Here is a 13,713-nt window from a genome sequence, read left to right on the forward strand (position 1 = left end):
CAGGGTGAGTTAATTACATTAATTTTCCCTGACACTCTCACAAAATAAAGAAATAGAGAAAATAACCCAACAAGATAGACACTGGAAAACAACATTTCATGTGGCCTTTTTTTCTTTTATTTATTTATTTTGTCAGCAATGATGAAATTAGTACAGAGGGCTCTCTCTGCCCATAATCAATCATTACTTTCGGTAGGTGCCAGAAAGCACCAACTGAAACCATATTTTCTTCACTTGTGGACAAAGGCTTCGAGATTGCGTGCCGCCCTTGTCCATAAATATATCTGGCCTTGACAACCCGCAGGATTGGCTTTGAGATTTTACAGAGTAAACATCTGTTTGTGTGGGCCCTGAGACACGCTGTGCTCCTTACCCAAAACAGCAGAGCCTGTTTAAAGTGAATAAAGCAGCGGGGCTCTACAAGATCTATTCGAGGAGCACACACTACACGCAGTCAGCATATTAAGTCTGACTGTAACACATCTACTGTATATAGGCCTACATTATAGATGTTTTTCGAAGGAAATAAAATAGGAAATAAATACGTTGAATTGGCATGGATGATTTAAATCTATAAAAACTAAAATTCTATTTCAAATATGTGTATCAAAGTACCATAAGAAAGAAGATATTGGAATAATGGCTGCTGGAAATTCGGCTTTGCCATTACATGAATACATTTTTACCATACAGACTTGGTGAGCATACAATCTTAAAAATAAAGGTGCTTCACGATGCCATAGAAGAACCTTTTTTTGTCTAAATGGCTCCATAAAGAACCTTTAACATCTAACGAACCTTTCTGTTTCACGAAAGAAGGTTCTTCAGATTATAAAAAGGTAACAAAGAGATGGTTCTTTAAAGAACCTTTGACTGAATGGTTCTTTGTGGAACCAAAAATGGTTCTTCCGTGGCATCGCTGTGAATAACCTTTTAAAGCATCATTATTTTTAAGAGTGTAAGTGCTTCTTTCAAAACCTTACAAAAATCTAAATCTTACCAACCTTAATTTCTTTCAAACTGTGTATATATAACACTGTGTTGTGTGTATACAGTATGCACACACTGTTCCAAAGCTACTATATGAGCTTTCCCATTTTTAAACAGCATTTTAAAATCTTTGAATCTCATTGATGCCGATAATAAACAACAAAAGTGCATCTAATAGTTGCATATCTGTTATGAAGTACAAAGGGTGCGTCGTTTTGGATGTCCAGGCATCTATTTAACCGACGGATTTATCACAGAGAAAACACTGACACCTTGACTTGTGTCATAATTCCCTTTTACAAGCCCATATCTTCACACATTATTTCGTTACATTAGGTGAATATTGCACTTAAAACTCCAGCATTTAATTACATCCACCAGTCTAATAAACACATTTTATAGAGACCATAAATCACAAAAACAAAAACACACAGAATGTTTTTAATGCAACATATTTTATCATAAAGTGTAATCTATAAAAAAGATCAGGTTTGTGCAAAAAAAAAGTGCTCAGCTGAATAGCTTAAGTAAATGTAATAAATGTCGGGAATGTTGTGTGTAAATCTTAGTTGCTGCATGTTGTTAGCTTGATACAGTAGGCCATAATTTGCTATAAATAAATGTTTATGAGCTGGCCAGACTTGTTTTGATGTCTTAATGATATGTATTTAAGAAGATTTTGCAAGAAATGTTCAATTAGTGCATAAGTTTCAGTCAGAGTCGCCATTACACACCTGCATTCATTACTTTAGAAAAGCTGCGCTTTTTACAAACGTTCTTATTTGTGAGTATCTGCATGTGAAAGTGAGACATAATTGAGTTAATTTAGATTTAGATCTGTTACACCTCCCACTAAATTCACTGTACGGAAGTGTTTTTAGCCTAAACATCCCTTCTCTAAAAGCCTAGGACCTTTGGGGGTCTGAAAAAAACCATGGAGCACTTTGTGTTCATGTCAGCAGATCCCCGACCAGTTTAAGTGCTTTTCTCCCATATTGATTAAGATTACAGGAGGCCCTACACCAAAACCTGGTCCAAGATCGGTCGTTAGAGGCCAACTGTGGCCAGAGCCCTGTGGCTGTATGGCATATGGTTACAATTTGTCACTAACACGCTTTCAGTTGAACTCAGGCTTGGGTCAGCCAGCAAACCCGCTGGCTACACACTCCCTTAAGCTCCATATTAATGACTGCTGAGGAATAGAAAGTGCTAAGCATAATGCCATGAATGCAAGTATTATTACAGACACCTGTGCAGAGACTCAGCGCTATTCATTGCGTTATTTATTTCATTTCGTCCAACACAGTACCGATCAATAAGTAATTAATTTTACCACCTAAAGAAATATATGGCGTTTTATGCCTGAACGATCAAATCAAACTGTAACATGGCTACGTAACTATGTGAATTAGGCATTTAGGATGAAAATAAATACATAAAAAGCTAAATGTATTCCTTTTATTTTGTACCATTTGTTTTAGAGGTCATTTGACTGACAATCAAAGCATGTATTTTTTTTTTTTCACTCAGAAATCGCTAATAAATATTTACAAAGAAGCACGTAACATGTTAAATGTGAAATTTTGAGGTAGAAAAAATAGCAACAAAGCCATATTCTTTATCCTACAAGAGACAGAGCGTGAAAGACAAGTAGAGGCAATCCAAACACACTTGTTATAGCTGCTATAGAAAAGGAAATCTTACAGGGAGGCTGAATAATGGAGTCAGAGGGACCAGCGGCGAGCTGAAAATGTTTTCTCAACCAAGACCAGTACGCAAACCGACATTTCCCCAACTGACTAGGACATATTTTAGAGTGCAGGTATGGGAGAGGGAAAAAAATGAGAAAGGGAGGGGGGTTCGGTTTGACGTTTTGTTTGTTCTCCTAGGCAAAATGGAAGACATACATTGTCCCTTATTGCCTAAAGACCCACAATGCAATTCTAGCCCTCAGTGGTCACACGGGGAGTGTGTTCTAGGAGTCACATGGTCAGATGGATCACATCAATTTACCACGGGAAAAACAGAAAATAAGAGAACGAAAAAAAGAGAAAACAATATAGCTTTGTCTTCCTTTGACCTCTCGTGGCACACAAATTCTATGTGTTATTGTGCGAGTAACGCTGAACTAAATACAGAGGTGTTCTTGTGTTTGGACCAAAGAGGAGATAAATGAATCCCAATCTGGGCTTGTCACGGCTGGACAGAGCAAGAGCTGATGCCACACTCGTAGACCTATATCGCCACCCACTGGACGCTTTCAAAACTACAGATTCACTCAGTGAAGTGAGATTTACAGTTTAGTTTAAAGATATTCAAATTATTGCTATTTTGCTTTTATAAAATGCCGTCTTGACCTTTTGACTACAAGAATGCTTTTTTCTTTCTGTTGAATTTAAAGGATTGGAAGTAAACCTGCCGTCTGAGGCAGTGAGTGGCAGAGAGAGAGCAACACTCCACGAGAAGGCAATGCCACTGTGGATTTGTGAGATGTGATGATGGTGGCAGGGTGACAGAAAGGGAGACAGGCACTACTGTTGTTGTAGTTTTGAACATGACATGTACGGCAGTTGAGTGATGCGATGTTTGTGTCAGTTGGGATGGAGTGAGTGATACCATGAGGCAGAATTTGGATCACTGGATCCTTAGGGGACCTATCAACATCATACTGTTAAATCTGAACAGAAACGTCCGTTTGGCAGAAATAAAAGATTCACACGTCACATACAACTGACGTGTGTACACAACTTCAGCATTTCTTTCACATTTATAGATGGATTTGGAAATAAAGGCAGTTAGTATTAAAAAAGATATCAATACAGTGAGATGCACTGGCTGGACTTTTTAGAACAACTAAACAAATGAAATACTCACCAGCAACACTTCTATTAATTAATATTATATACTACCCAACATGGAGGTGAAACAATGGTAAAGCCATTAGATATGGCAGAGATTTTTTTCCAAACATTTTTTAATATAATCAAACATCAACTTACTTGATGTACCTCCTGAGATTTTTAAAATTGAAAAAGCACATTTGCATTTTTGGTTTAGTTGTCTGACGACAAATAACAGTAACATGACATGCAGGTAAACAAAAAATATTTTATATTTTTAATTTAAATAATTTATTTTGTTTTTATTTTAAAATCACTTTAAATTTATGATTTTAAAATAATCAAACAATAATGATTCAGGCAACCCCATACAGTTCCCTCACTAAACCCTGAGATGTAGTACAGCCCAAATATCAAGGTTTTACTGGTTAGCATTGACACTGCTGGTATATATTGTAATTACACCTATATGGCTGCAAAAATAATCTTTTTTATTAACATCTTGTCATGTATTGTGACACTCAATATATACATTGAAATGTATTCATGTATTATGAAGAGCCAAACTGAAAATAATGACATAAAATCTGAATCTAATGTAAATTGTGCATATATAGAAGTAAATGTGAATATACAGTTATAAGTCTGAATATATAGAAGCAAATTTTAAATATATAAAAGTAAATCTGAATATGTGACCCTGGACCACAAAACCAGTCTTAAGTCGCTGGGGTATATTTGTAGCAATAGCCAAAAATACATTGTATGGGTCAAAATTATTGATTTTTTTATGCCAAAAATCATTAGGAAATCATGTGCCATGAAGATTTTTTGTAAAATTCCTACTATAAATATATCAAAATGTAATTTTTTGATTAGTAATATGCATTGTTAAGAACTTAATTTGGAGAACTTTAAAGGTGATTTTCTCAGTATTTTGATTTTTTTGCACCCTCAGATTCCAGATATTCAAATAGATGTATCTCGGCCAAATATTGTCTTATCCTAACAAACCATATATCAATAGAAAGCTTATTTATTGAGCTTTCATATGATGTATACACCTCAGTTTTGTAAAATTTACCCTTATGACTGGTTTTGTGGTCCAGGGTCACATATATATAAATGCAAATTGTGACTATATAGATGTAAATCTGAATACATAGAAGTAAATCAGAAAATATATTTATAAATCTGAATATATACATGTAAATCAGAATATATATTGCAATAAATCTGAATATATAGAAGCAAATCAGAATATATTGTTATAAGTCTGAATATATAAATTGTGAATATATAGATGTAAATCTGAATATGTAAATGTAAATTGTGAATATAAAGATGTAAACCTGAATATGTAAATGATATATATATATATATATATAAGTATATTAGAAAGTATAGTTATAAGTCTGAATATATAAATATAAATTGTGAATATATAGAAGTAAATGTGAATATACAGTTATAAGTCTGAATATATAGAAGTAAATCAGAATATATCATTATAAGTCTGAATATAGAGAAGTAAATCAGAATATATAGTTGTAAATCTGAATATACAAATATCAATTGTTAATATATAGACGTAAATCTGAATATGTAAATGTAAATTATGAATAATGTAAATTGTTAATATATAGAAGTAAATCTGAATATATAGTTATACGCCTGTATATCATAATATACATTTTTTATATATAAAAGTAAATCTGAATATATTAATGCAAATTGGAATATATAGATGTAAATCTAAATATATATTTATAAGTCTGAATAATATAGAAATTAGAAAATATATTTAAACACTGGAATATATACATGTAAATAAGAATATATATCGCAATAAGTCTGAATATATAGAAGTAAATCAGAACATATTGTTATAAGTCTGAATATATAAATTGTGAATATATAGATGTAATTTTGAATATGTAAATTGTGAATATAAAGATGTAAACCTGAATATATAAATGTGAGGATATATCATTATAAGTCTGAATATATACAAGTTAATCAGAATATATAGTTATGTTTGAATATATAAACCTAAATTGTGAATATAGATGTAAATCTGAATATATAAGTAAACTGTGAATATATAGGAGTAAATCAGAATATATAATTATAGGTCTGAATATTTAAATATAAATTGTAAATATATAGATGTAAATCTGAATATATAACTGTACATTGTGAATACACAGATGCTAATCTGAATATATAGAAGTAAATCAGAATATATAAATGTAAATTGTGAATATATAGATGTAAATCTAAATATATAGTTATAAACCTGAATATATAAAAGTAAATCAGAAAATAGTTATAATTCTAAATATATGTCAATCAGAATTTATCTGAATATTTAAGTAAATCAGAATATACAGTTATAAGTCTGAATATATAAATATAAATTGTGAATATATAGATGTAAATCTGAATATGTAAATGTAAATTGTGAATATATCAATGTAAATCTGAATATATAACTGTAAATTGTGAATACATAGATGCTAATCTGAATATATCATAAATCTGAATATATAGAAGTAAATCAGAATATATAGTTATAAGTCTGGATATAAAAATATAAATTGTGAATATATAGTAGTAAATCTGAATATATAAATGTAAATTGTGAATATATAGATGTAAATCTAAATATATAGTTATAAACCTGAATATATAAAAGTAAATCAGAAAATAGTTATAATTCTAAATATATGTCAATCAGAATTTATCTTAATATATAAGTAAATCAGAATATACAGTTATAAGTCTGAATATATAAATATAAATTGTGAATATATAGATGTAAATCTGAATATGTAAATGTAAATTGTGAATATATCAATGTAAATCTGAATATATAAGTAAAGTGAGAATATACAGTTATAGGTCTGAATATTTAAATATAAATTTTGAATATATAGAATCTGAATATATAGATATAAGTCTGAATATGTAGAAGTAAATCAAAATATATAGTTATATGTCTGACTCTGAATAAATAAATGTAAATTGTGAATATACTGTATATACACATATATTTCTGGAGGGCTCTTAAAAGCCTGAGGCAGTTGAGGAACAGCATTGAGGTGAATGGAAATGTTAACGGATAGATTTCCTAAGGAAATATAAATATATATATATATATATATATATATATATATATATATATATATATATATATATATATATATATACCTCAATGGACATAGCTTATACCATTGTACTGAATCATTAATAGTCTATGGCTTCATGATATTGATTTAGATGATACTCTATCACACTTCAAAGAATACCATGGCATTACTATGTTTTCAAAAACATGTTATTACTATGCTACCATGTTAAAAAAATGCTAATACCATGGCACTATATTTTGTAAGTACTGTACAGTGCACCAATAAGAATAAACTGTCCATCACCTTCACTACATTTTGAAAAGGACAAAATCACAGCACAAAATCTCTTGCCTTCGGACTGGTGTTGTTGAGATATTAGAGAAATGAAACAGATTGTTGTCTTATAATCATGTCATCTTCACATAGTACATCAGTCTCAGAGCTCTGTTTGGGCAGGGAGGATAATAAGGAGGTTATGGGAACCCTAATCGCTGTTTCCCTCTCAATCATACTCGCAGCCTGAAAAAAAAAAAAAAAAGGGAAAGAGAGGAAAAAGTTATGAAATAATAGCTTAAACTGAAGAATTGCTTTAATACTTCAATCGAAATAACCTAATTCCAACATTTTCAAAGGAGCGGGCGGCCTTGCTCCGGGCTAGCGCGTAATGTGTGAGTGAAAGTATATCGCGTGTCACTCTGCATTAGAGAAGCGAGCCTGTGTGCCTTTGAATGAGAGGCAGCTGGGGTAATAGGAAGTGCAGATATTAGAGCTAATGAAATCACAAAGAACAAGACAGATGTGCCATTTGACCAAGTGCTGCGGTGCCGGTGCGAGGCGGGGCGTTACATTTGCCCACAACACACAGACAAGAGGGCTCAAGCACTGATACTCCGCTCAATTTAAATGCATAATGCATGGCGAATGACCTGCCTGTTTATTTACTGTAGCTCGGTTCGGATAGATTGAGTCACCCTGTATATTTTTTACACCCCAGCCCCCCTGCACGTCATTTCAAAACATTTAATCATACATCAATGCTATTTCTTTACTCCGTCACAGCTCTTTGGTGAATTTGGCCAGGAGCTGCAAGAACAACTTGTATTTCCTCGCACGTCACCCAACGAACACAACTGTCACATTTAGGCTGCCGTCAATATCTACTCCCCAGCATGCATGTCATCTGGAAAACATACAGAGGAGTCAGACAAATAAACACAACAACCTGGAGTCATTCGAAAGGATTTGTGGTTGGGAGATTGCGGGGGGCTGCGCAATGCCACATCTGACCTGTGGCAATAAGTGCGTTAGTCATCTATGATTCATGTCAAAACATACTTAATGTATCAAAGATATGAAACACTTTGACAGCTGCTATAGAGAACAGAGGACTGGAATGGTTTTCAAACCAAACAAGCTGTTTTCCTCCCCCCCGCTCGCACAATAGCTTGCACCGGTGGACTTATGTCCATAAACAGTTTATGATGAAATGCCGTAGCACTTAATTAAAACAATAAATCCAAAGCGTGCATTAGTGGCCCCCTCCTCTCGGCTTACTGACCTCAGCTGTGTCCATTCTGGAAGCGTGCATCACCGGGGCCGAGTCTGGAGACCAAATCTTATTCCGCATGCCCTGAAATGATGCCACAAATGTGTTCTTATTACTCTCTCGCTTTCTCTCTCTTTTGGAGATAATTTAATTCATATTTCACTTGTAGCACAAGGGATATGTGACAGAGGCCTAATCACACACACAATAGAACAAAGGCTTGCTGTTTGGAAAGCAGACTAAATTCTCTTTGGATGTGATGCACTGGCTATTTATCCATTTAGCACCGCATTATGAGAAGCTGTTTTGGATTGCATACGAGGGGCATACTTTTTATTAGGATTTTGCTCACAGAATTACTTTTAAAGTGAGTCCAACTGTTAAGTGTTTCCAATAATGCAACTTTGCATGAACTTTCAGGTAAATCAGTAAGATTACTGATATGCTCACAGGCAGAATAACACTCTGGTCTCAGCTGGAGGGCTGGTGCCATCACAACTGTGCACATTCACAGTTAACTTGAAAAACTAAAACTGAGAAATAAACCTGTGAACCAATGCAAGTGCTTTGATTTTTTTTTTTAATGCTGACCTTTTTTAAACCCATATTTACTGCATTTTTTACTTCAGTGTATTTGCAGTACATAAAGTGGATGTGTTTGTATCTGCTGTCCTGATACTGTTCTGTTGAACATTAAATGTTTGTTTTTTTTAAAGAAAACTTTTTAAATGTTCTGTACTGTGGCTAACTCCATTTAATTTCATCTTCTTTCAAGCATATGAATGAAGCAGCTTTTGGCTTTGAATTCGGTCTGTGAAAATGCCACGTTTGTTGGAGATGACATGATTTTCTTAAAGGGGTCATCGGATGCAAAACTAACTTTTACATGTTGTTTGAACATTAATGTGTGTTGGCAGTTTGTGTACATAACCACCCTACAATGATATTTTTTTAATCTTTAAAAGTAGTATCCCCTTTTTAAAAACAGGTCATTCTCAGCTTCTTGTCGTTGTGACAGCACACCGACAGAGGCCCCTCCCACAATAGTTGATTGACATGAGCGCCTTACCTTAGACCCGCCCTCACCGAGCTGAAACAGTCCGGCTCCGATCATCATTGTGTCGACTCAGGTGCAGAGGAAGACAAGAATGTCTCAGATTGAGCGATTGAGGTATTCTGTTGTTGGATGTAATAATGAGCATAGCAGTCGTCATTTACTCCTGACATCTGAGCCGCTGAAGATGCAGAGGTTTAACGTTACTTTTGTTTTTAAAATGAAAGCGATGATTCCCATCTACATATGCGTCTATTTTCGTGCAAATCGTTCCTGATGCAGCTTCACCCACAGCAGAAGTGAGTATAAGGGTTTTTTATGCATCTTTGGAAATGGCCTTTCTTAATAATGTGCTTGTTGGCAAGTTTCACTGCTAAATGCAGCTAAAAGCTAGCCTGGAAAAATCCAGACCCTAATCTATTAAGATTAAGGGTCTGGGATCGAGCAATGAAAACTGCCTAACTCGAGGGGCGGCACCAAGCATGCATTTGAAACTCCTAACTGCACGCAATTGGATAACGCCACGACCAATCACAACAATACACGCTTAGCTACCAGCAGAGCTAAATTATGTTTCATTAACAAAGTTCGGGAGAAGCGCGTCAGATGCTTAGCGTAAACATCACAAGTCAATCAGCGCCATAGGTTTAAATACAGCTGACTCACCTCAATTCACTCGATGGTTTATCAGTAAACCTCCACCACCCCATCTCATCACTCCGAGTTCTCGCTACTTCTATTGGGGGGTAACGTACTCTGGGTTCGGGCCACTCCCGAGCTCGGAGCCCTTCACCGGACAGCACGCCAAACATGCACTACTATTCTCCGGCTAATTATATGTAAGCGTGACCTTGTGAACTGATTAAACTCTTGCCGTATCCAGTCGGCAAAACAGCAAAAAACGTCCTTCTTGCAAAGGAACGATTCGAGTTTTCGGTTTTCTGTTCCTCTTTTATATGGAAAGCCAAGTCTAACTCGTTCATTGTAGCGGCCAAAGCCGTTTCAAACAACTTCTTGTTCATCTGTAGTGACAGCGATCTTTCAAAGTTTACTATATGATTCGGACGTCGCAGTGCTGTCATCATCAGATTAGCTCGCCTCTGGCCCGCCTACATCAGATACACCGATTTGATTGGTTCCCACAATTGCTTACGTATTGCAGTAACCTGCATCATTGCTCGATGCCAGAGTGTCTTGCAGAGACAATTCAAATTGTGCTCTCGCGAGACCTCTGGATTTCCAGGGTAGCTAAAAGCTGCTAGACGTGGCTAAATAGCTAAAGTATAAACATCACGTCCCAGGCAGAGAGGGGCGGAACGAGCAGAACTCATTTGCATTTAAAGGGCCATACAATAATATGAGTTGATGTTTTGCAGAGCTGATTTTGAAAAGGTAAAAGAGTGTTTTTGTACACTACTATTGAGAATTTTTAACCAAAGTATAGACTTTTCATTAGGACCCTAAGGAATCATATGAACTTGTGGAAAATGGGCATCCGATGACCCCTTTAAAGGAGAAGTTGCTTTCCAGAATGAAAATGTCCTGATAATTTACTCATCCCCGTGTCATCCAAGATGTTTGTGTCGTTCTTTCTTCAGTTGCAAAGAAATTAAGTGTTTTGAGGAAAACATTCCAGGGATTTTCTCCATGTAATGGACTTCAATTGTGGCCAACGAGTTGAAGGTCCAAGGGCCTGTTGTTTAAAAGTTCAGTCTGGATCAGAATGATCTGGATTTGGAAATCCCATGTTTTCTATCCAGGATGAGGTAATCCTTACTTTTTTTTTTTTTTTTTTCAAAGCAAAATTGGATTGGATCACCCTGATCCAGATACACACTTTTTCAGATATCCAAATCTGGATTAGTAGTGCTCTGCATTTACACAAATAAGTGTCAAAGTTGTATTACTTTTTTGAAGTTCCTGAAATCTACCCTTCTGCTGGGATCAAAATAACCCAGTTTTTTGGATCAAAAGTATCTTAAATATTTTGAACAACACAACCTGAGGATTTAATCCAAATCAAAACCAAGTCTGGATTTTGTGATCTAATCCAAATTCAGAATCATTTTTTTTCTTTTGAACAACCCATTTTCAAGATTTGATCCAATCCGACGGCCAAAATCTGATCAGATTACTTTTGAAATTGCAGTTTCAGTGCAACCCCAAAGGACTCTACACGATCTCAGCTAAGGAATAAGTGTCTTGTCTAGCGAAACGATCTGTAATTTTCCTTGTGTGCTTGTCATGTGTGCTTGATTACGAAATGTGTAAGGTCGAGCCAGTGCAAGACAAGCATTTGTGGTTAAAAATTATATAAATTTGTATTTTTCTTACAAAATAACAGATCGTTTAACTAGACAAGACCCTTATTCCTCGGCTGGGATCGTGTACAGTCCTTTGAAGCAGCATTAAAACTGCAGTTTGGACCGTTAACCCGTTGGCCACCATTGAAGTCCATTTTATGGAGGAAAATCCTATGTTTTCCTCAAAAAACTTAACTTTTTTCTGACTGAAGAAATAAAGACATAAACATCTTGGATGACATGTGGGTGAATAAATTATTAAGAATTTTCGTTCTGGAAGTGAAGCATACATTATTTTTATTAAGGATGACCTGATGATTAGTAGCTGAGATCTATTTAGTATTGTTATTTTATTTCCACTCTGTGTATGGCATATACTTATTTTTGGCTCCTTGAATCTAATTCAAGAGCATTGATAGGATAGTTCCACAACAATGGAATTTTTTTGGTTTGTCCCACAAATTCTGTGTATTAGTGGTGAGGATTATTCAGTGACTCTTTCTGTACAATAAATAGTTGTTACTCTATAGTTGGTGGCAAGTGACTGTCTTTATGAGAGAGTCACTAAAACATCCATTCAAATGTTTTAGTGACTTTTAGTGATTTTAAATCACACACTGAGTTACTACATTTTAACAAAAATATACATTGGGACTGTGTGTTCTATATTGTTTGAATGTGTGTGGTATGAATGTATGAAATGTGGTTTTGTGAACCAGGTCACCCAGCACAAATGGGTCCACATTTACAATTCTATTAACTTTATAAATATGACTATAATTGCCTTTTATATTTACGTTACTTATATTGGTGAATAAAGATATATATTGTGAAATTAACTCACCTGTTAGCTTGCTACACTCTTAAAAATAAGGTTTTCAAAAGGAGTTTTTGCAGTGATGCCACAGAAGAACTATTTTCTAGATTGAAGAATGTAAAACAATAAACAGCTTTTTTAAAACACATTTAATATATTTTATTAATTTTATTTTTAAAATACATACATTTCCCTTTTATATAATATAGGCTACAATATAGCCAACACGCTTTAAAAGAGAACTGATAGCATACCATCTACAATTACAAATGGGTAACCAACTGCAGGGCCCGATGTGGTTGTGCTGCTTTACTGTTATTGACAATTCCTCTTGGCTTCATGGGATAATTAGTGTCCATTAGATGTGATTTGTTCCATAAATACTGAATCATTCAGAAACAAAACACACCTACTGTATGCAATGGCTTTGTTTGAAATTATTTTCATTGGTGGAACAAAAACCTGTATTATAAGTTACTCTATAGCAAAATTTGTGACTTTGCTATATGTGTCATCCTTCCAGTGCGTGCATGTTGAACAATTAGTGATGGAAAATGCAAACTCAGACTTTCTCACCTAGTGGTTTTGGCACTGAATGCACTGACGGCCCAATTTCCTTTTGCAGTGTCAAGATATGAAGCTTTGAAGGCCATGCATCATGACACCTGCAGTGTTTCGAAATACTGTTTTAACTAATGGTCCAAAAAGAAGGTTTCTATTACAAACAGCAGAACAACAGTTAATACTAACAAAAAAATCTGCGCATAGGCTATTGACATATATGTAATTAAATAACACTTTAGTCAAATACGCATATTGTATATATTTAAGCCTTTATTTTTAATTGAAGAGCTGTCATAATAATAGCAATAAGCGTTCAGTATGAATGATCTCCTTGGGTTATGATGAATAAACATATGTTTGAAATGTATATCTAAACAATAATAATGAATTAATTAACAATAATTATGATATTAATTGAACTAAATAATAAAAACATCAGCATGAATATGGCGCTCTTCTGCTTCG

The sequence above is a fragment of the Garra rufa genome, chromosome 3, assembly GCF_049309525.1.
Source record: "Garra rufa chromosome 3, GarRuf1.0, whole genome shotgun sequence".
NCBI lineage: Eukaryota > Metazoa > Chordata > Actinopteri > Cypriniformes > Cyprinidae > Garra > Garra rufa.